This window comes from Neopsephotus bourkii, unplaced genomic scaffold (assembly GCF_033783945.1).
Source record: "Neopsephotus bourkii isolate Nb327-2 ecotype Australia unplaced genomic scaffold, CSIRO-AGI_Nbou_v1 NB_301, whole genome shotgun sequence".
Lineage (NCBI taxonomy): Eukaryota > Metazoa > Chordata > Aves > Psittaciformes > Psittacidae > Neopsephotus > Neopsephotus bourkii.
In genome coordinates this window covers 407,989-432,159 of record NW_026900810.1, presented here as the reverse complement: position 1 = coordinate 432,159, position 24,171 = coordinate 407,989, and the positions used below count along the sequence as shown (strand labels likewise).

The window sequence follows — 24,171 nt, the reverse complement described above, 5'->3', positions numbered from 1 at the left end:
GATATTACTTGGATGTGGCATGAAACCAGATACCTCTTATTCTGTTGAAGGTGAGGCAGTAATGATCAAATAAAGAAAGGTCTTTGCCATCTAGAGTGTTATGTTAAATAGAAACTTACTTGAGTCACCTTTCTATATTAAGCTAAACTTTTATTTGAAACTTAATTCATCTCTGTGGGATGAATGTGGGAGCTGGAGTCCCATTAGATGTGTGAAACCAAACCTAATACTACGTTCCAGAATTCAATGACAGCCTGTTACTTTTGTAAGTCATTTTAATGGTTTTGTTTCTTTGGGTTTTTTTTTTTTTGAAACCTTTCATCTTGGAAAATGTGCTTATTGCTTTCTATTCTTTTCCATGTGTTCTAGAAATATTCCCAAGAACTCTTACCAATTACATGGCAAATAAGGAGGCTTATATCTTGCACAGTGATAACAGGTCATTCTTTTGGCTTCACTTTTTTCAGTATGAAACAAGGACTCCTACAGTTGGAAATTAAGATTTCTGATCCTTAATCATTCCCCTGTAACTGCAGAACAGTTTCTTAGCTTCCATATTTATAATTCACTTCAGGCTATACTTGGGTAAAACAGGACATTAAGATTGAGGGGATTGGCATGTGTTAAAACATATTTGCAAACAAGCAATAAAATAAACACAACATTTATGTGCAAAGAGAACCAAAACATGCTGGCACGGAAGGTAACTTTCAGACTTCATAACTATGGTCGATCATATAATTAAGATAGCTTTAGGAAAGAATGCATTCTTCTGTTTTTCTGAGTTTGCTATTGTAAGATGAGGTTGTGTTGATTTGCACAGCCAGTGGTATTGTATCCAGCTGGACAGAAAGGATCTTTTATCTCTTCCTTTTTATTTTTTCCCTATTTCCAATTCAGTTTGTGGTTTAGATTGTTTTGTTTTGGGGGATTTTTTTGTGTGGTTGACAAGCAAAAGACTCTTAAGAAGAACTTCTGTTTTGTTGTTTCCTCAGCCCTACTTTCACAGTTTTGTGAGGCAGTATGGAAATGCATTTAGGCTTATTCTGCTGCTCCCTGTATTGAATGCAGTAGTACGCAGTCACATGCTGCGATTAAAATGTGCATTTGCTTTTGTTTTTTTCTCATGCTCAGCCTTCAAGCAGCTTTGCCATTGGTCAGAGATGAATACAGCTTCTGAAATGACCTACATCAGCTTTATTTTTGAATGCTAAGAGAAAGTCATTCCCAGGCTGAGGTGTGTGCTTGATTAAAAGGTAAATTGCCACTGGTGACTGGGTGGTCAACTGATGTAGCTACCAGAATTATTATTGATTCTATCTAACAGAACTGCAACTGGGAAGTCTTCAGCATTTCATCAGTGTTGTGTACAAGAAACATGTTTCATCTCCCTCTGTACAGGAGTGAAAAATATTTTTCTTTTATTTTCTTTTTTCCTTTGGATCTAAATGACCAGGAACATTATTTTCCTACTGAGAATAGCTTCTTACACTGTTTGTGGTTTATTGGTTTTGCAGGGTTTTTGTTTGGCTGGTTTTCTGTTTAAGCCTGTGTAATACATATGTATGTATTAGGTGCATCCTGTGTTTCCAGGTGCCTTCCATCTCATGCCTCCTTGCTAGGGCCTGAGGTTCTTTTTTGGAGGGAACTCCCTGGTTGAAACATTTAGTGCTGTAGCGTTCTTTGTCACACATCAGGCCATCACACACCAGCATTGTAAACATCTCGTGCCCTCCCATTTAGTGATGTGCATACACCCTTGTGGAAATAAGTGTGTTATCTCTCAATGAGAATTCTGCCTCTATCTCATCTTTATTGGTTCTTAATTCTTGCTACCATAGTACTTGCAGGCCTAAGACAGAAACCAATACGTGTTTTAGGTGTGCTTTCAGCTAAAATGTGTCCAAGCTGGAAGTGTAAGACACAACTGGGGGAAGTGAAAGCAGAGGTTGGCAGAAAATAGCAAATAAAATAGTGAAATTATCCTTCTTAATGTAATAAGCAGAGGACAGAGGGATAGTAGCTGCTTGGTCATCTACTGGCCATTGTAGGTAAGTTGTGCCCTAAAGAAGTATTTAAGGAATGTGTACTGGGCTGGTTGTTCTATTTTATTTTACTCTGAGCTACCTAATTTGTAGAGACAAAATGGGAAGAAAATGTAAGTTTTGGTAAGAATTGCTGTAGGTTGGCAGTTGAGTCTGGAGTGACGGGAGGACAGAGGCAAGCACTTGTATTTGGCTCTTTGACATGCAAATTCCTGATGGAAAAATAAATCCAGCAATTCAGTTTTACAAGTTTACGCTTGCATTTGCTATGTATGTCTCCAAAAGAAACAATAAATGACAAGGCAGGGCGTTCTCTTGATGTTTTCCAGCCTGTGGAAGAGCTGATTATCCGCAGACCAAAAGGTGATTTCATATTGGTGACTTCTGCTTTGAAAACAGATCTTTTTAAAAATAATCTCGTGCTCTTACAGTGGACCTGCACACAATCAAGATTGTTCCCCTGTATTTGCAGTTTTGTTTTCCCAATATATCAGATCCTAATACAGTCCTTATTGTATCTGAATGCTAATAACGTGCAGACAGCCCAAAATTGTTAATATTAAGAAACCATGACACATTTTTAGTGTGTAGTGTAATAGTTAGAAGCTCAGCTTGAAGCGGGCTATTGTTAGGTCTGTAACTGATGGGTGAGATGGATGCATACCTGGGAAAAGGGGGCTTAGATCTGCAGGAGGAATGCCAAAGTTTTATTTGCTTGAATTATTTGAACAATAAGGGGGGGGGGGGGGGAGGAGGAGGAGAGAGGGGGGAGGAGAGAGCTTCATCATCCAGAAATACTTTTCTAGGATCTTGTCCATGCTCAAATTTTAGCTTGTAGGATAGCTACTGAGACCCTCCATTGTGTTCAAAATTTCTTGGCTGAAATCCCAAAATAAAACCAGAATAATGCATCTTATATATGCTATTTCAGAGTGATTGATATTTTCTCCCTGTTCTATCTTGATTGTTCCAATTAGCGTTTTCTCAAGAACAGATGTTGAGATTGGATAAAGCTAACCTCTTCTTAAAGTGAGACATATGGGTCTGATAAAGAAGAAACATTGTTCTAGCCATGCCCTGATGCTTTTGTGTCTTGCTCTCTTGGCAGCAGAGGTTATAATGGAGCAGAGAGACATGCTGCTGTTTTTTCCAAGCTTCATTGATAAGAATGTTGCTAACAGTTGATTTCATTATATAGAGATGAACAAGTTATTTGGGAACCTTTGTACTTCATTTCTCCTCACTGAGTTTCAGAACAACCCTGGCTTCTGATTACTGTTTGTCATAGCTCTGAGTGTTGCACAGCGAGCTTCTTGAGTTCATCTACATCTGGAGTAGAACTGAGCTTCTTCCTTGGGTTCTCTGGAATTTGTGAACGTGGCCACTTCTCAGCTTGAGTAATGTATTTTGTCCCAGGCCCAGTTGGTGTCACTAAATGAGCTGTCATCCTCAACTGATTCCCCAGATATTCATAGCAGGCTTGTTCTTCTGTCTTGGGTGCTTTAGTGAGCAGCTCTTACAAAGTCAACAGGGTTAGCATTTGTATCCAAATAGGGCAACTAATACCTCTGAGCTGAATTTCCACACTGAATCTCAAGCAGATGTTACTGCGTTAGTTCTGCCATTGCTCTGTTTTCAAGGTTATCTTGACAACCATAACATCTAGAAATCCTAGACTGTAAAAGAATAAAGCCACAGCAAAAAAAAAAAAAAAACAAAAAAAAAACAAAAAGAAAGGAAAAGAGTTGAGTTTGGACAGAGTAAAAGCCGTTCTTTGTGCAACATAGGTCTCTTTGGAGGATGGCTAAATTCCAAGTGGATAATATATGTAGATCCATTTAAAGTCAGTAGATACCCGTGTACCTCATATTTGGCAGTTATAATAGCAAACCATGTAAAACCAAGGACATCTAGTAGTAAAAGTTTATATTTAGGGTAATTAACTTTGAAGTTAAAAGGGAAGAAGCCTCAATTCAAGAAAGCTGTTCATCATGTACTTAAGCATCACTGAAGTCAGTGGAATATATCTGTGGGTCAAAATGTACAAGACCCCAGTTCAGCAAAGCTCTTTTAACCTAAACTGGGGGATTGTCCTGTAGAGATTAATGGTGAAGGACCAGGCTCTGTACGTTGATTGTCAGAGGAAGGAGTCAGTTTACCTGAGGATGGACTTCCTTCACAAGCCTCTGGGTAAATGCTGGTTTGATTGCTGACTCTTGTGGCCTTTCTGTGACTGCACATGCCATGCCTTTTTGATTGCTAGTTCTTATCAGAAACAGGGTAAGCTTTGAGAGTGTTTTCTGATGCAAGAAGAAAGAACAACTACTTCTGCATTAGTGCATTGCCAGCTGTAAAGGGGCAGTAAGTGGTGCATGGAGGTTGTATGTGCAAATGTCAGTTTAACCTGAGGCCTTTTCTCAGGTGTTTTTTCTCATTTTAAAAATGCATCCCTCCAGGCTGGTGGACAGATGTGACAAGTTCAGCAGTGGTCAACATCCACCCCTGTTACTAGGGTTCTTGTTTGTCAGCTGCTGGCACAGCACTTTGTGCTGGTATGTGTGATTTCTTTGTCACAAATTCAGGACAAGCTGAAAATATCTTAGATGATTTCTTTTGCCTGACTTGAGAGGCTTATATGGAGTGGGCAGGGCAACAGTGGTGGAAAAATCAGGGAAAATACCTGTGCTTTTAACAATGTCTCTTCTGTGGCTTTGAAAGTCTCAAGAATTTCTTAGCCAGAGAATGTATTTCCTCCCTCTTTTTTATAAGCTACTTCTTTCTTTTGCCTTATTAATTGTGGATCTGCTCCTGCTTCTATTTAAAGCCAGATGCAAAACTCAGTGACCTGACTTTCCTAGGCACAATATTGTAAATCTGAAGAACCAGGTGAGTAGATTACTCTAGTGTAAGATCATGCCCCCATGTCTGTTCTTTTGGGATGTGGGATAGTTCCTGCTTGTGTTGAAATCACTGTGTGGAGGGTGTTGAGTATTTTATAAGGAACTCCAAACTCTGCAGGACTGGGATTCATCTTACAACTTAACTATTTCCATCGGGTTTTGGAGACCTCTGTATGTCTTCTCTTCTGTTCATGCTGTCCAAAAGTCTGTTGCTATGGAAGTAGCACCTGAAGGTATGTTTTGCCGAAGAACCTGCAATGAAGCTGTTGCATTAGCAAATGGTAATGTATGTACCCCAGAGTTGAGTAAAATAACAGAGGCCACCAAGTTTTTCTTGTTTTTGTGATGAAATGTTGTCGAATTAAGTGATTTGTTGGAACCTTCCTTTAACTTCTGTACAGCAGTAAGCTTAGAGGAACAGAAGATTGCATTATTTTTTAAAAAGCTTTATTTGTGACCCGGACTTGTTGCCTCTGACCCTCTTGGGCTTAAATAGTTAAATTATATTAATGTCCAGTTTGTTTCACTGTAGGTAACACATCTGCTGAATACTCTTGTGCATAATCTACTGTATCTTTCCTCTGTTCTGTGTCAATGTATTATGTGTATTTGGATTACAGTTCTTTTTTTGTATTAAATTATTTTATGTTATAGGACAATATTTAAGCAAAGCAAAGAGCTAATGAAAGTTGTTGGCGTTTTGGGGTTTCTTTTCTCTTTGCTCTTTTTTTGGATGTACTGTAAATTGTAAACCAAGGATGCCAAGCAGGCTTGGTTCAATGGCTGAAATTATTGTATTACAGTGTAATGCTGATCTAGGCCTTGTCTCAACACTAGAGCACACAGACTTGAATAAAACTGTTATAAAAGTGATCGTCTTTAGGCCTCAAGTTCTTGGGTTTGTGCTTCAAATAATTTTGAGCAGATATTTGGAATAGCAGTGGCATTCCTTGCTCTGAGGAATTCAGAGTTTCTCTCAGTTCCACAAGAAGTTTATTTTTCTTTGCTAGGTACCTTGGTCCTGATCAGCTATTTCAGCTCTGGGTCCATCACAGGGTTTTTGAAACCCCAGACAGCTTAGGACTAGTCTTGGCACACAGTACCTGTCTGCTAACTCTGCCCTAGCTTTTCTCTGAACAGGATAATTAATCTCTTACATGTTTATTAAGGGTAATATTTCTGTTAGCCTAAGATTTTTCTACTCTTTATTTAGTATCTCATCCAGAATGTGAATCTGAATGCCTGGATCTGGAGCTAATGCAGTAACACGTTTTGCGCATGATAACATTTAACAGATGGTTTAGATTCACTGCTGGTGCTGTGCCTTTGTCCCTGCCACATCATTCAGTGAGGCACAGTTGCTTGAACAAGGATCTTTTCAAGCTGCGTTCCATCTACTGTTGGTGTGAAAGCCATAACAACGTGGTTTTGGTTCCTAGGTTGTGCCTTTGCTCCTGTGTGCCACAAGCCATCATTTCACATTTCTCTGCTTTAAGAAATGTAGCTGCACTGATGAAGGATGATGTACTAAAGAGACTTGTTGCCTAATTTCCTTTTAAAAGAGATTTTCCTCTATTGTGAGTATGTGTAAGTAACCCTTCACCTTTCCAGCAGATGAGGACAATGAACAATGCACAGGTAGATTACCTTTTGTCATATATTCCATTCAAACTGCTATAGCGATGTTTTTTTGTGATGAACTGGGAGGAGGATGGATAGGCAGTCAATTAAGTTTAGTTATAGATAATAGCATACACAGTGAATCGCCTTTTAAAACACTTATTTTTAACAAAAGGTATCTTGCAATGTTTTATCTTTAAAATTCTCTTTCCCCTCCTTCTTGCCAGATCCTGACTGCCTGAAACTAAAACAAACATTTCTACCTTCTGTAATGTTTTGTGGAGTAGGATTTGATCCTAGAAGAATTAGGTTTTCTAGCTGAATTTCATCACCTGTTACAACCACAAGGTTACTATAATGTTCAGACTGGCCTCATCAGGAACAAAATAACTAGATGCATCATAGCAGATAAATTTCTGCCAGCAAATGCAGTCTCTGCAGAAAACAGTAGGAACACAAATCACTGGGGCAGAACATAAAAATACAACTAGCAGGTTTCTAAGCAGGGAAACGTAATGACTTCTAGCAGAGATGCCAGGGTCAGCATGGGTGCAGAATGAACACACCAACAGATGCTTCAGTGTGAGTAACTTTAGTTTTTCATTTGTTGGCAAGTAGGCAAGGGTTGGACATACAAATTCTACAGCACATATCTTGTGTAGGCCTTTAGCTGTAAATACACCCAAGTGAAGAAATTGTGTATTACTGTATGTTCCTTGGAAGGCACATACTGGAATAATACATGTAAGTGGTGATCTGAGAGCCTGTTGCATTCCTTGTTGGAACTTCCAGTGGCTTTCCAAGGCTAAGCAAGTTAAGGGGAAAGAGGGCAGGCTTTCCTATGCAGCTGCAGCTCATGTAAGAAGTGAATCATAGAATGGTTTGGATTGGAAGAGACGTTAAAGCTCATCCAGTTCCAACCCCCCTGCCATGGGCAGGGACACTTTCCACTAGAGCAGGTTGCTCAAAGCCCCATCGAACCTGGCCTTGAACCTGAATGGAAGTGAAATTTTGACATGTTTGGCGTTCTTACACGGAAGCAAAGGTAGAGGCAGTCCTGCTAAAGCTGGGCCTAACAAGAGCCTAATTAATCTTAATGAAAAGCTTGCAGGCATATTGGGATCAGGCTCAGTCAGCTTTAGGAAAAGTGCTGGAGTGAACACGGCAACAACAAACATCAAAGTATCTTGACAAGGGTTAGCAAGCTTTATCTTCGTGCTTGGATACAATTGACACTACAGTTTGCTCTGGCAGGGAAAGAGGAAACAATTGTGATGAAGGACGAGCAAAGCCCTAGGGCTTTCAAGTAGATTTCAACATGCTTTGTGGGTCTGCTTCTTAATCTCAAATCTTATTAAATGGCATGTGATTTCCTTTCTGTTAAGTTCTCATTATTTTAACAAAGAACAAATCCAAGTGGAATGAAAAGAGGCAGGATCAACTGATAGCACTCCAACACAAAGCAGAACAAAACCATAATCACTTTACTAAATATAACCAAAGCTTGTACTGTTCATTCCTACAAAATTTGCTCTGAAATTTATTTATTTCTCCCAATATCATGCTCTAGCATCCTAATTTTAATAACTAAGCATGGGCTTGAATATCCAAAATAAAAAGTGTGAATGGGGTTACCTGTGACAGATTGCAGCCAATATTAAAAGAACCATCTGTTACTGATGCAAATGTCTTAAGCCATTGTGTTCCCCAGTTGGACCCTGAGCCAGTATTTGGAGAATTAGTCATTATACAAAGAGCTTACTATTTATGCAGCTGTCTGGCATCTCTGGTTTTTGTGATCTTACTGTGGTTTTATCTGGCTCTGTAGTTTTTTCCACAGATACCCCTAAATCTGGCAGGACCCAGTCAGATGTGTAAGGGGATCTTTTAAACTGGTGTGCATTCCAAAGGGGCATTTCTCTTGACATGACATGGTGATGGTTTGTGACTGGAGAAGCTGGGTCAAAGGATGAGGCCTCAGATTGGTGGGGAGGGAAAGAAGGAAGCAAAAGGTGGGAGGTTTCTTTATTCTTGTCTGTCCGCAGAAGAGAAGGGATGGGTACAGAAAATGAGAAACCAACACAGCTGCTATAGAATAGGAAATACCCTGGCTGATACCTGATCCTGCAGTGGTTTTCCATAGCAGAACAGAATTGCTTTCAATTGCTCTTGTCTCAAAGGTCTCTACATTCAGCATAGTCTCCTTTTTCTTCTTATCCTACATCGGAGGCCTCACTTAGCACAGGGGCTGCTTGTCTGCACTTCTCCAGGACTACCCTGCCTCACTCACTCAGTTCAGATTTCCTATCTATCTTCCACCCTGTCCAAAGCTTCTGTTCATGGAGCCCTCCTCAGTTAGCCTTCTAGGTCCCTTGCCTTAAGGTCTCTGTACTTGCTTCTACTGCCGTGCCATCCTCTCCTCATGAGTGAATGGCTCTGTGGGAGTAGAAAAGCAAGCCAAACCTGACACACTGAGCTGCTCAGGGGGATTTTGAAGCCAGAGAAAGGAGGCTTCCAAGCAAGGCCAAACCTAGAGTTTTCACACCCTAGCTGGTGCGAGAGAAAGAATTTGCATCTCCGGTTTTGAGGGTAGGAAGAGCAGGGTGAATGACTGGAGTGACAAGAAGCAAGTAGTGGAGCAAAGATAGATGCTCCGTCACCAGCTTCAGGTTTCAGCCCCTGCCAAACTGAGTGAGAGCCTTGTCTCCGTAGGCCTCATTATCTCCCTGCATCTTCTTCCAAAGAAGCAAATGTCAGTGGTGTTTCTGGGCAGGAAGAGCCTTTCAGGCAGGCTCTGTAGCACGGTTGTAATTTCTGCTACTTTTGCATTTATTATTTCTGGGGTGGTTTCAGGACTATCTCATGTCAACACTGAAAGGATTTTAAATTCAGACCTGCCCAAGGCAAAAACAAATAAATTCCCACCTAAGGAGGTATTGCACCAGCAATGTTGCTAACTGGTGAGCAAATCTTCAGGTATACAGATATGTCTTTTTTAATTTAAAAAAATAAATTATTCTACTCATAGAATCACAGAATGGTTTGTGTTGGAAAGGAGCTTAAGGTCATCCAGTTCCAACCCTCTCCCATGGGCATCTAGTAAAGCCATTCATATATTCCCATAGCAATTGAAGGCTTTCTGAAGAGCCTGTGTATGGCATTGCTGCTGGTGGCAATTACCTTTGGTGGTATCAGGGTTATACCTGCAATGTTTTGGTTTCCTTAATTTTTGTGTCAGGTAGCAGGAATGTCAGGTGCTGCTCTGTAAGGGAAGATGAGCTGAAGCAAAGGGTGACAGCGGGACAGTGGTCCCACCAAGGCAGTCCCAGGGTACCTGGGCAAGATGAGCAGAGCAGGTTTAATGATAGCAACTGGGGCCAGTCACAGTGCAGTGTTGCCAGACATGTCCGTAGGGGTAAGACACGTCCAAGGCTGAGCCAAGAAGGCAAGAGTGAGCATGGGTCAGTAAGCTACTGGCATGGCCATAATTTAGCTGAGGCAAGCAAATGTGGCTCCCTAGTGATGGGGAGGAGGCTGTGATGAGGTTTCTTACATCTCTTGTCCCAGCATAGGCAGCGTCCAAGGCCACAGAGCTGTATCCCTCTGAGCTGGCCTTGAGCCCAAACAGCCAGACCTGTAGAAGGTTTGGTTATGGAGGCTGTTGGGTACTTGAGGGCAAGGCACCTATTAAATGACAAATCCATTATAGTTCATAATTATCTTGGTTTGTGCTTGTCCAGTTCTGCAGATCATCACTGTAATCCAGTGCAGCTAGGGGAAGAGAGGATGGCCAAGACCCAAGAGCTTTCACCACTACTGGGGTTTTGGAAACCCAACTTTTGCTGAGTCTGATGGAAGCAGCAGCTCCTGCAACCTCAGTGCACAGTTTCTCCAGTATAAACAGCTGAGATTAAAAACCATTCTGCTGGCTTTCTCCTCCTCCATGAAATTTTCCATCTTTATAACCCAAGCTCCTTCTCTGCAATCAGATAACTTTCTCTGGAGCAGTCTGTCATCACTGTGTTTGCCAACCGATTTCTCACCTGTATGCAATTCTGACATTAGGGCCATGCTGTTCTTGCAGCCAGGTGTCTGCTCTTCTGGGTTAGCCTAAGTATTTTTCCCTTTGCAAACTACATGCAAGGTAGGGCAGCCAGTTTTGTGTCCCTAGAGATTAGACATGTACCTTCTAGCAGTGCTATTTCAAGCAATGTCCATCACTCCCCTTCTGCTTAGAGACATGGATGAAGAATAAAAATTATCCATCCTTAATTCTGGAATGGCATCACAGCAACTTATGCTTCAGGGTTCCTCAACTTAAAACAGCCACCACAGAAAATGTTGCATAACTGTTGATCACAAATTCTTACCACCCAAAAAATAGATTTGTTTAAAAAATGTTGTTGTACAGTGCAGAACTGAGTGTCTGGACTGCTGAGGAATTTGCTGCAATAGCCTGATACTTACACAAGTCCTATCGGGATTGTTACCTACACAGTCTTCAGGTTTTAAGTAAGTGCTGCCTAATGTGTCTCCAGAACAACAGGGCTTTTAGGACTAGGGAAGGCCAAGGCAGAAGCTGCCAGCAGAGTCTTTGAGCATCAATAATGTTAAGTACTGCATGAGCAACTACTAAGAGTGTTGGAAAAGGTTTTCCTTTCCTCATCTATACCATGCAGTGGTTGGTGACAGGGAGCTTGCAGACAAGCTTAATAGAATAAGAGCAGAGCTCTGGAACCATGTGGCTAAGGAAACCTGAGGGCCTGACCAGCCCTGTGAAACCTCTGATTTGTCCCATCCAACAAAAGATTCTCCTCAGGGCTGTCTGAACAGCTTCATTTTGATGCAGTTCTTTAAGGTCTCAGACTGGAAGACACCAAAATGACTTTAGGGTCATCTCAGACTACAAGTCTTAACCTCGTGGCAGGCCCTTTGTAAACTTATTCTTCTCCAAATGTTTTGGTGTGTATTGAGATGTTGCCTGTATATATCCTTAACAAAACCAGCTGAAAACTAGACATGTCGATCAGCAACATCCCCATCAGCGTCCCATTTGTGACTGAAGCACTATGCCAACCATCACATCAAGTGCCATACACCTACCTAGTCCTATGACTCATGTAGCCATATCTGCTGGCAGATCTCCTTTAGTGTGCTAATGTTGGCTGTTGAGATCCACCACAGGAAAGCAGGCTGGAGCTTGGGATGTTAGAGCTGGTTGAGCACTTGGATTCATCTCTCCAGTGTGTTTCCCACATGCCCTGTCACACCCCTCCCTTAATGGCTTTTAGAATGGGGATGCTGGCAGGCAGTGCAGTGCCCTCAGGAAGTGCAGCACTCCAGTGCATTTGCTTTGCCTGCTGTTTCCCATGTCTGTGATAGCATACTGTCCTGGGTTCAGCAGTAGCAGTCACTTTTCTCCTTCTTGGTAGCTGGTGCAGTGCTGTGTTTTTGACTTTCAGCCTGGGAACAGCGCTGATAACACCGATGTTTTTAGTTACTGCTCAGTAATGTTTACTCTGACCAAGGACTTTCTGAGTCTCATGCTCTGCCAGGGAGGAGGGGAAGCCGGGAGGAAGCAGAGACAGGACACCTGACCCAAACTGACCAAAGAGGTATTCCATACCACAGCACGTTATGCCCACTATATAAACTGGGGGCCGTTACCTGGAAGGTCTAGATCACTGCTCGGGTCAGGCTGGGTATCGGTTGGCGGGTGATGGGTGGTTGTATTCTCTTCCCTTGTTATTTCCTTTATCATTATTATTATTGGTGGTAGCAGCAGTGGTTTGTGTTATACCTTAGTTACTGGACTGCTCTTATCTCAACCCATGGGAGTTACATTCTTTCAATTCTCCTCCCCATCCCTCCGGGAGCTGGGGGAGGAAGAAAGTGGGGAGTAAGTGAGCGGCTGTGTGGTTGTGGGTTGCTGGCTGGGCTTAAACCATGATACACGTGTGACTGGGAAGTCATTCTCTGAAGGCCTAGGTCCATGTAGGTGTGCAGGGGGCTGGCTACATAGCCATGGGTGAATCAGAAATGCCCAAATTCTTCTTGGCATTCTGCTCTGTGTCAGTCTGACACCAGCCTCCTGTCCCTCAAAGACCTCTTTCAACCTCATTTACATGTGGGTCCCTGCCTTTGGCTTTTAACACAGCTCAGTGAGTGTACCATGTATATGTTCTGTGACAGGAACACATAAGGTATGGCATCAGGCTGGAGTGTGAGAGTTGTGTATTAAATTTAGAGTTAAAGTGACAGGCAAAACCCATGGATTTGCACATACAAGGTGTACAGAATTCTTCACCGGTGGTGCTAAAGCAGGGATTAATTTTATCCTCACAACACGCTGGGAAAAAGTCAACACTTGATCTCCCTGAAAGTCACCATATGGCCTGGCGAGTTTTCTTCCTTTCTAGAAGGAAGAGTTTTGGCGAACACAGTGCTGCTGCAGCTGGGAACCACGCTTAAAATAACACCAAGGCTCCGGCTCAGATTGGTAGCCTCTGGCAGCTGCACTGTGGATTGCCAGGAAGAAACTGTTTGCATCCTCAGACTGTAGGGGATGCTCCTACCAGTGCAGAAATACTATTAATTGCTAAGCGGTTTGTGCCGTGACAGGTGGGTGAGGACGTGGGTTTACTGTAAAAGGGCAACCCAGGGTATAGACAGCAAGTTCGTGCTGCTGCGATGATGAGTGACTTAGGCTGTGACGGTCTGTGTCCTGCTTAAGAACTTGAAGGACAAAGTTTGCTGCAGTGACTGTTTCGTTTCAGCACTTTAATGCTTGAGAACATTCACCACATGTGCGCCTCAGTGCTGCGCTGTGTCACTGACAGGACAAAAATAAACAGTTTCTTTTACTGCACAGGCAGCAGACAACGTGGCAAAGAAGCCTTGCTCAGACAGGTCGCTGGGTTTGGTTTGTTTCAGCTCATGCGGTGACCAGCAGCCACTGACAGGCATCCAGCACTGGGTGGCTCTGTGCTGTATATATAGATTTTGGTTCCCCCAGCCAGTCACAATAAGGAAGCCACTACCCCACTCAGCTGTTGTATACTGAAGGATGTTTTACCTGGGCATTACAAACAGGGCATTGCTCAGACCTGCCTCTGGCCCAGCCACACGATTGCTTGGTAACACTTTGTTAAACCCCTTTGTTAACAGACATCACCCTCAGTTTTTGTCCTTGCAATAAAAAGGTTCCTGCTCCCCCTGAGGGGAGTGATGAGGATAAAGACTTCTCTGTGGGATCTGGGATCATCTTGTTTGGAGCATTTTCCTTTGCTGTTAAGTGTGATGGTGGTATTGTGTTTTAATTACAGATGATTATGTGCTCTTTTTAATCCTCGTTGCCTTGCTCCTGAGCAGAACTGAAGGACACTACCCAGACAGGCTGAAGGCATCTATCCCAGGGCTGAAGGTCCTTATCTCTAACACTGTGCAGCAGCTTTGAACAGCAGTAAAAAGTGGATGTGAACACTACAGTGTCTATCTTGCATAACCTTTGTGGAGCTTGTATTGGAATACACTGAGAACACATTTTTATTTCCCATTTTATGTTTTCAGATATAATCCTTACCCCAGTCCCTCCTCTTTCAGAGTATTCAGCCTTTATTTTAAAATAGATTCGGGGTTTCTTGCATGATTGATAGCCAAGAAGCAGTCTCTCATGTGGTTCACATGGTGCCAGTTCAATGCAGATGAAAGGGAAGTGGGATGAACTATGCTAACAGGTGGCAAGTCACAAGGACCCCACAGGTGTCACAACTCCCTTTCTGTCCAACACCCCTTCCCACTTAACAGAGATAGCTGGTGTCATGGTTTAGTCCCAGCCAGCAATTGAGCTCCACGCAGCCACTCACTCACTCCCCACCTTGGGATGGGGAGAGAATCCAAAGAGTAAAAGTGAGAAAACTCAGGGGTTGAGATAAAGACAGTTTAAGTAAAAGCAGAAGCTGTGTACACAAGGAAGGGAAAGCAAGGGATCATTCACCACTTCCCGTCACAGGCAGGTGTTCAGCTGTCCCCAGGAGAGCAGGGCTCCATCTCCTGTAATGGTTACTTTGGAAGATAAACACCATCACTAAAAATGTTCCTCCCTCCCTTCGTCTTCACCCAGCTTTAGATTGGATAGCGTGAGACCTGAGTATGACACTGTATGGCACGGAACATCTCTTGGGTCAGTTGGGTCAGTTGTCCCGGCTGTGTCCCCTTCCAACTCCTTGTGCACCCCCAGCCTGCCCGCTGGTGAGGTGGTGAGAGGGAGAACAACAGCCCTTGGCTTGGGTGGGCACTGTTCAGCAGTAACAAAACCCTCCCTGACATCAACACAGCTTTCATCACAAACCCAGAACATTGCTCACACCAGCTACTGTGCAGAAAGGCAAAGCCAGCAGAGCTGGGGAAAGGGCCAGGCTGTTCCCAGGGTGTCAGGTCAGACAGCAGCCTCACAGCAGATCTGGGCCATTTGCTGATCCTCACTCTGGACATCACACAGGAGCAGCTCTGGCTCTTCAAAGGGTCACACAGCTGCATATGGGCAGATAAAGGGCTGCAAACAGGAGTGAGGCTTAAACACGCTGGTGTCCCTGATGTCTCTGGCTGATAGAGAGGCTTGCTAACTGTTTTCCTGTCAGGATCCACATGCCTCCTTGGCAGCTGAGAGATAAAAGGCTTCTGTGGATAGAAAAGAAAACATCCAGAGCTCCCATCTGGGTTCTGCAGCCTGAACCTCACCAGAGCGGGGCTCACAGGGAAGAGATGATGCTATAAAGGATCTGTGGGAGAAATCATCCTGGCTCTGGCCTGTGTTGCCTGGGCAGAGAGGGGGTGTGTGCTCAGTTCCTGCACCTTGCTGCTGGTGTGGAGATTGCATTTCATATTTCACCAGGGGCTTGAGTTTTACGGCAGGTGTTGAGCTACCTGCCAGCGTGCAGCTTGTGTCTTTAAAAGCTGCTAAACGATGGCTTTCTCAGGTGCTGCTGGGCTTTCTGTGCTTCCTGCAAAGCAGCCTTACAGGTCAAGAGCGAGTGGTCAGACAGAAGTGCCTGCACATCCCAGCCTGGTGACTGAACACCACGAAGCCCTATGTCCCTGTGAGAGCCTGGGAGTGATGAGCTCCCCATATGCTCCCTATAAACCCTTCCTCTCCTCTTGATTCTGTGTGTACCCAATCAGTTTCCCAGTTTCACACAACCTCCTTAGATGTGTTTCCAGAGCCTCATCTGCTAGCTCTCAGTTTTGTAGCCTATGTAGCAGTGCCTTTTTATGTATTTTTGAGTGGATGAGATACTAATTGGTGCAGATCACACCTATTTCCAGCTGAGCTGACTTTCTGCATTTATAGGCACCAATCACAGGCTGGTAACTAGGTACAAAATAATAACCAAGGTGAGCATCTGAGTACCACGGTATTGGGCTTCGCTCCTGCAGCTATTTACATTTAATTCTGTAATGGCTTTTCAGGGTTTTTGTCTTCTGTTGCTCTCTATAATGGCTCAGCCTTTTGTCCCAGGCATAGCCTAAGGCTTGTGCTAATTTTGTCTGGCAGTGAGCATCATCATTCAAATGCAAAGTTATGTACAAATTATGTGCTTTCATCTCCTTTCATCAGAATGTCTTCCTGGGCCTTCTGGTTTCTGTGAGTTGTTCACTTGGCTGAATTACCTCTGTGAGCTCTGAATTGAGTTTTGGCTCCCTCGCACGTCTTTGAGGTGGTTAAAGCCGTAGCACATCTCAAATCCAACTCCTGCTGTCTCTAGACGCAAGGAGGGAGCCAGATAAGTGCAGATAGCTGAAGCAAGTTGTGTTCCTCCAAGGAAGGGGACAGCACGCAAGCATCTGCATGAGGATGGAGCCTCTCACGTTGTCATTCCTGGCCTGGGGTGCAGGAGCTGGCGGAGTCAAAGCAGAGCTCAGAACTGAAGGACAAGAGGTAAGTGGAACATGCTGCAGGCAGGAAGGCTCAGAGCCAGCAGCAGAGCGACTCTGGCAGCAAGGATCTGAAACCACAGCAATGCACTGCCATGACCTTTGCAGCATGTGGCCTGAGCATCAGGGACACTTGGAAACTGCACAGAGTAATTGTGGGACAGGCATTTCTGCATGCCCATTTCCTTCCCTTTAAATATGTTATGGGGAAGAGGATCACCACCTAGCCATCTTTCCTGTTAGAATTGCTTTCCTAGCATCCTCTACACATCTCTGGGTGAAATTTAAATGAGTGCACATAATAACCCAAAAGGAGGAAAAACTCAGCAGAAGAAGAAGGACAGATGGTATCTGAAGGGGACCTACAAGGATGCTGGGGAAGGACTCTTCAGTAGGGACTGCAGGATAGGACAAGGGGTAACAGGTTCAAACTTCAACAGGGGGAGTTCAGGTTAGATATAAGGAAGAAGTTCTTTACTGTGAGAGTGGTGAGGCACTGGAATGGGTTGCCCAGGGAAGTTGTGTGTGCCTCATCCTTGGCAGTGTTCAAGACCAGGTTGGACAGAGCCTTGGGTGACATGGTTTAGTGTGTGATGTGATTTTAAGGTCCTTTCCAACCCGAACCATTCCATGAGTGTGACGTGTCCCTGCCCATGGCAGGCGGTTGGAACTAGATGATCTTAAGATCCTTTCCTACCCAAACTATTCTATGATTCTATGGTGGGAGAAGGAAATGGGTAGAATTGCCTTTTGGGGATGAAAATGCTGTTATTAAGACCACAGGAAGCACAGACCAACTTCTTATGTGTGCATTTAGCACCTTAAATCCAGGATCTTTTCAAACACTCTTTAAATTTCCAAACAAGCCTTTTCCATGTGTCATTGTACAGTTCAGAAATGGAGGCAAAAGAAGGTTAAAAAATCTTTCCCAAGCTGCAGTTTCTAAGCAGAACTGAAAGTAGAGCCTGGGAGTCCTGCCTCTGAATTCCCTTCTCTGGCCACAGCTCTCTTCTTCGATTTTCTACAAGTGTTTTTCACTTGAGGTACACATTAGCTTGCTCTCTTGGACAATTACATTCAGTTGTTAGCAAAGATAATGATATTAGAACAAAATGGCTGGGTATCTCTAGAGGTCTACAGGGAAGCACAGGATACTCCAGTAAGAGCAGCAGTACCAGGAAAGTGATGAATGCTATAGCTAGGTACTGAGTAATGTGAAACAGGAGTGAGCCTTTTAACAACCCATTAAGAAGAAAAATGGCATAGAGACGTTGAGACTATTTTTGGTTTTCAGTAATTGTTTCCTAAGAAAATGCTGCATTCTGTCCGGAGGATCAGTCAAACATTTTGTTGAGTTTTGTGGGCTTCAGCTAATAAAAGGGAAGTTATTGACAGAACAATAAAGCATTTCTCTTGGTCAAAGCTTAAAATATACAGTAAGCGTCAGCATCCCTCAGTGGTGCTGTATGTTATACGTAACATCTCTGAACAGGAGTGCTGAGCCCCCATGGTCTGAGCTGTGGGCTCCATCATGCAGGCCACCAGAGATGCTCTCTGTGCAGTTTAGTGTCCCCAGCTGTGCTGCAGGTGGCAAGGTCTCCCAGCCCTTCAGAGAAGTGCATTTGGCTTCCTGAGCCCACTGGACCTGGGGATTCAGCCGAGTGCTGGTATCTGTGGTAGATGGTGGTGGTCTGTGTCAGATGGCTGTTCTCTGCCACACAGTCTGGTGTGCAGGGCAAGGAACCCATCCATAACATCAGTGAATCCTGAGGGGACCCAAATTATTTGAGGATCAGAGTATGTTGGATCTTTGCCTCTTTTAGTTTTCACTGCATGTGCTAATATTTCTGAACCCTTGCTCTCACGCTCTCTGGTCAAATAAAAACAACCAAATCTTAACGCCAGAAGCTCTTCTTCCCATTTGCCGTCCATTTTGCTCACATTTCAGAGGGGCAGTCCTCAGCATACAGGAGATGCCTCTGAAAAAGTTGGTATTGGTAACCTCTGCATCAGTGTGTGCAGAGACAGGGAGGCAGGGGCTGGAAGGTTGCCATAAGATGTATAGGGACAGGATACAGATAGGTCTGAAGCTTCGTTGAGGAAGAACCATCATTTTTGCTTTGAGTGCCCTCGAGAAGGCCTCCTGTTTGCCTTTCAAACTCTTCCTACTATAGTTTGGCCATTTGCCTGATGTTATGGACCTAAGTCGACTAGACAAGGGTCCTTTTCAAGGCAAGTACCAGTCCTTCAGTGTACTTCTTACAGTAGCCTATTATACACCAGTGCTGATATTCTGGGGTGGATGCTCAGAACCTCTTCTGAATAAGCAATACTTTAGATAAATTTGGTGGAACCAATGAGATTGGTTATACTGGGAGGTAGAGAGCTATCTAACTGGGTATCTCAAACTCCCATTGCACATATAAGCTGGGCACATATTTTAATTGAGAGCATCTTCCTTCCTCAGGATTTCACGCAGCTGTAGTCAAACCTGCAAAAAGAACAAAGCTGGGCAACACCAGCGTTTGAGGGGAGAGAAAAAGTATGCAGATATGAAATCTATGAGATGCAGAAAAGGTAAGGAATCAATAATGTGAGGTTCAGTGAAACAAATATAGTGTGATGGAATGTTTTAACTCTATAGAATATTTACTGCCTGCAGTAATTTGTCTCAGATACAGGCCTTGATCTGGAGTTATTCACAGGCATTTGAGGATACATTTTCTATGAAAGATGCTATCCTAAATAAAGCAGTATTGATTCAAAGGAAAGGAATAAGCTTTACAGGCACGAAAGGAACAGGGAAATACTGTTTGAGAACAGAACCTCAGAAAAGGATCTGAGGCTGGAAACAGAGTTTCCTGTGGATTAACATCAAACGCTTACATAAAAGGGAAAATGGCAAAATACCTTTTGGCGGAGAAAGGAACAGGGCTTTCCTTATTACCCAGAGAAGAGAAGTCTCTCAGTGCTCTACACCACTCAGGACCCAGCATAGCAGCTAAAGGAGGTGAATGATTCAAGAGAGATGGACCTAAGTTGCAAGCTGTCATTATAAATTAGCATCATCCACTGATGGGGAAATGGGTAAGGGGAGAGGACCCCAGGGAACTAAAGGTGCTTCTGCCTTTGCACATAGGACTAGAACTGCCCTTATCCTGGAAGCTGGTCTTTGATGTTCTTCTGCACATTGGCTTACACTTTGAGAAGTACTGTGTGTTCCCAACAACTCTCTGATGCTAAGTCTTGGTTCCATTTAATGACCCTCTGGTTGGCACTATGGGGTGAATATCTCCTTCTCATACCCAGTCTTTTTGCTGTTTCAGCTCCAGCAGAGGACGAGGAGAAGAAAATGATTTCTGACCTCCCCTAACAGGTAGATGGTTGGTGTGCTGGATAACATACTCTCCTATAGAGATAAGAAAGTGAGAAGCAAGTCAAGATGCTGGCACAACTTTAAATTAAAAGTGAGGAAAGAGTTATCTCACCTTGAATGGCAAGGGGAGGAAGAGATCCCCTATTTTCCTGGGCATGTCCTTCTCTCCCTGTGCTTTTGCCCTCTCTTACCTATATGCATTCAACAAAGGCAGATGATATTCTGGGCATCACTCCAATAAACAACCTCTTTGTTCCAAAGAACAAGAAGATGTAAAAGGTTTGGCACTCCAGTCGTACTGCCTAGGGGTAAGACTGAAGGCAGAATAGGAATAGCTGAGCTGGTGAAAAATGTCCAAGGAAAGATGAGCTTCTCTGAGATGGAGAGCAGGGGCCATGCGAGAGACCAGGGATCTATGGGTGCCATTGGATCCCCCACGTCAAAACAAAAATGAATGAACTTTATAAGGGGAAGTTTGACAGAAAATTAAAATCAGTTTAAGTGAGGGAACAAATAGCCAAGGAAGGTCGGGGATAGCTACACACTGAGCTTCAGGGGACAGGATTCAGCAATCTCCTTTTGCAGATGTGACAAGGTTGAGGGAAATAGAAAATACTTCTAAAGTGTGTATGTGCCCATGCATTCATGTCCATTCCCACACATGCACCCCATATGTGTGCGTGGGGGAGGCATCTGCACCCGGCTCAGAACAGCACATCCATTCTTTACAGCTTCCAAGAGGGAGTTACAGCTGGTGTCACAGCAGCCAGCTGAGAACAACCCCAGAACAACTGTGGTAAAATCATGAATTAAACCCGAAACAAAATCTCTCCTCACTCTGAATGATATTAACACTCCGAGTAACACTTGCTTATTATAGAATACAATTCTAAAAATGGCAGGTTACTTTTGCCGATTATTCTACACTTCAAGAATACCCACTTTTAGTCTGTAAGACTTGATTTAGATTAAATGTGATGAGAAATAAAGAAATAGAAGTGAAGCATTTAGCTGCTTTCTGGATCATGCTGCAGGAGTTTGCTTTCATAAAATGGCAGGTCCTCCTACAGCTGCAAAGGTGCAGTGCAAAGATGCTACAAGCTAAGATGAATTCACCACATCTTCCCCACTCCTGCTAAGCCAGTAGGGCTCAGACTGAACTCTGGAAGTGAAAAATGCCATCATTTTTTGTAACTGATTGTGGATGTCATACAGAGCATGAAGTCTGGGGAGGAGGTTAAACCTGATAGAAAGTTCAAGGTCCCCCTGTAAGAAATACCCCAACAGTGGAAGGAGAACTTGAAGACATCTGTCTTAGGAAGAGAAGGACTCTCACACTTTAGGCAAAACAAGCAAGGGAACCAAAACATTTCTGTATGAATGAGGGATGCTCTGAGAATGAAGTAGTCAGGCTTTCTGCCCTCAAGGCTGTGGACTGCAGCATTTCAGTAAGCACAGCCAAGCTAGGATCAAACATTTTTATTGCAACAAATGACAAGACATTTTTTCAGCTGGCATTCAATTACTGCACAAAATAGATGGTTGAGCATAAGGGGGAAGTTCTCTTTTTAGATAAAGCTACTCTTCACTTGGGACTCCTGTCATCAGAAAATGTATTTGTAGCTGCTGGATATCCTGCTCTCCTGCTTTTGTGAGCTTTTTGGATCCACATCAGGATTGCAAAGATACAGGCTTAAAATATCTCTGAGATACTGCACCCAATGTCGGACTTAAGCAGCAATGTACCACAGTGTAGGTAAATAATGCATAAGCCCCTTTCCAATGCTGCCACCTTCCTAACAGGAAACTAACAAAAAAAACAGTGTTCCTTTTCTGCTAAATTTGTGACCCTTCAGTGGCTGCTGGATGGAATCCACTGGGATTTGGAATCCCATTGTCCCTTCCTCCTCACCCTCCGCCACCCCAGCAGCTGCCACCAGCATTCCCGTTCATCCTGGGGGCCGGTCACCAGCCTGGGGCAAAGGTCTCTCAACAGCCAGTAGTGGAGCCCTGCACACACTGCTGCTCTCCACGGCTTTGGCACAGGCTGAGGCCTGGCAGACACTATCAGGCTTCTCTTCAGATTTCTCAGTGGCTCTTCCTGCCACACTGAAGTTGTCTCTGATTCTCACAGTGATGTTTTCATGTTTTGGAGGGCATGCTGGGATTACCTGCCTGCACACCCTGCTCACCTGCTAACCCACCTCTGCCCTGGAAGAAGGCTCTTTATCATTAAAAAAGGAAGGGATTAACCCCTTTTGGTTATTTGGTTTTGCTCACCTTCCTTTTCTTACATATATATTTGAGAGACAGGGATGTCCAAAACCTCCAGCTCTCAAATAACATTCCATTATCTTCTCTGCAAACCTGCTAGGTCAATGGTGAGCCCACAGCTAAGTGGAAGTGTGGATCAGGATCAGCAAGCACAATGGAAATGCTGATCAAGTTAGATCAATACTTATCCAAGCAAGCAAACCACCTGTAAGCTTCCTTAGATGAGTGAGGTGTTTTAAGTAAGATCTCCAGAAAGAGGTATGTGAAAGAAAACTAACGAGAAATTTTTCCAGTGATGGTAAATACAAAGGTTCTTGAGTTCTCTCTATTGCTTGTGGGACTCAGCAGTAGAAACTGGCATAGAGTTTGCATGGAATTGGATTAGCTGTTTTAGGCATCTCCTCAAGCCAAATCAGATTATTCATTGTAGTTATCCTGCAAGTGTATACACATGTGTATGTGCCTGTCCCAGAATATAATGAGAATTTCTGAGATGGTAACAAAAAATTCTCACTGCAAAGTCACTGTTTATGTTCAACCTGAAATATTTTGCTCACTGCTGGTAGAGCCAACTCATGGGAAGTAGCCAGTTTTCCAGCTTCTACACCTTGTCAGCATGGCTTCACCACAACACAGATATGAAACAGTCTCATCTGCAGCCATTCTGAAAGACAAATGGGGGAGTTATGGTTTTGGATGTCAAGGAAATGAAACTTCCACAGTGTTTCCTGAGGGGGCATTATGGGCAATGGTGTGATGAGCCAATTTTCAGTTGTCTCAAAGGTGACTGTAAAAGTGGCATCAGACTGTTTCTGGTTTATTCTTTCTCAGTGTTACTTCCCAGTCAGATGTGTTCAGCCTGCAAGCAAATATTGCTTTGTATCTCAGTGGCAGGAAGACACCTCAGAAGGTGAAAATTTGTTCAATCTGTCTCTGACTACTACCAGCAATATGGTTTCTACTGCTAATGCTTAGGTGACCAGATTATGGAGCTAAATCAGGGTGTTGAAAAGCTAAGAGCTGGTTCGATGCATTGCTGAGTCTACCTCTGTTTACTGCTGCTGTATTAATTGCCCCAGGCAGAATCTCGTGGAGAGTTGTTCCTATTTAAATACATACACACATAAGAATAAATGGATGGATTCTCATCCTGTAGAACAAACCCGTGCCAGCTGAAGGGCTTTTTTTCTTTAATGATATCTAATCCTTTCCTTTGGCAAAGTAAATAATGAGACACTTCTACAGATCTGATTAAGCTCCAAGTCCCTTTTTAAATGACAGAAGATCAATACTATTACTAAATCCATTAAACAGTTCTTCACACTTCAGTTCTGCTCTCTCCAGGATATATGAGAAAGAACAGAAGGGTATTTTGGCTATTATAAAGAAAATGCATGATAAAGCCTCTTCTCATGTTCCACTTTCTCCCCCTGGCTCCAAGCCACCTGTATCTTCCAGGCTTCTTATCCCTCAAATCTGGCTTACAGGCAAGAATTAGCTGGAGACCTGGGATGCAGGAGGGGCTTTTGTCTTTCCATTGCCTAAGCCAGGCTTGAATCTGTCAGTAGTACCTGAAAATTCTGTTTTATGTTTAACTCTGATGCCAAGTGAGCTGAAGTAGGTCTCAGTTTCCGGTTTAGTTTTTGCTTTATTGCCTGTTTTTTTGCTGGTACACTGAAAGCTTTCACAGTCCCAGAACAAAAATTGGGGCAGCACAGCTCTGTGCTGTGACAGTTTTGAAGCAGGTTTTGAGGTCTTGTATCAATTTTCAAGCCAATGATTGACCATATGTCAACACAGGATATAACTTTAGGGTCAGGAATTTTTTTCCTAATCCAGAGCAGAGGGAGGTTTCCCTGTGTGATATGATGAAGAATAAAGACTTGGTGCTAGAGCTCCCACACTGTAGGCTATGCTCTGTCAATGCTGGTATTTGTTTTCAAGCAGCTCCCTGACGTAGGGATCTCCTTCCTGTATATTAAAAACTGTTGCAGAAAGTTTTGGTGTCCACAACATCTATGGA

The 24,171-nt window shown here is 43.5% G+C and overlaps 1 long non-coding RNA gene across 1 annotated transcript; it reads right to left on the bottom strand.

The window, feature by feature from the left end:
- Positions 1-1,534: 1,534 nt before the first annotated feature.
- Positions 1,535-1,851, bottom strand: LOC133208891 (uncharacterized). Its single transcript, XR_009724527.1, has 2 exons — positions 1,723-1,851; positions 1,535-1,652 (listed from the first exon to the last, which is right to left on the bottom strand). It is a non-coding gene; the product is annotated as an uncharacterized LOC133208891 (long non-coding RNA).
- Positions 1,852-24,171: the final 22,320 nt, after the last annotated feature.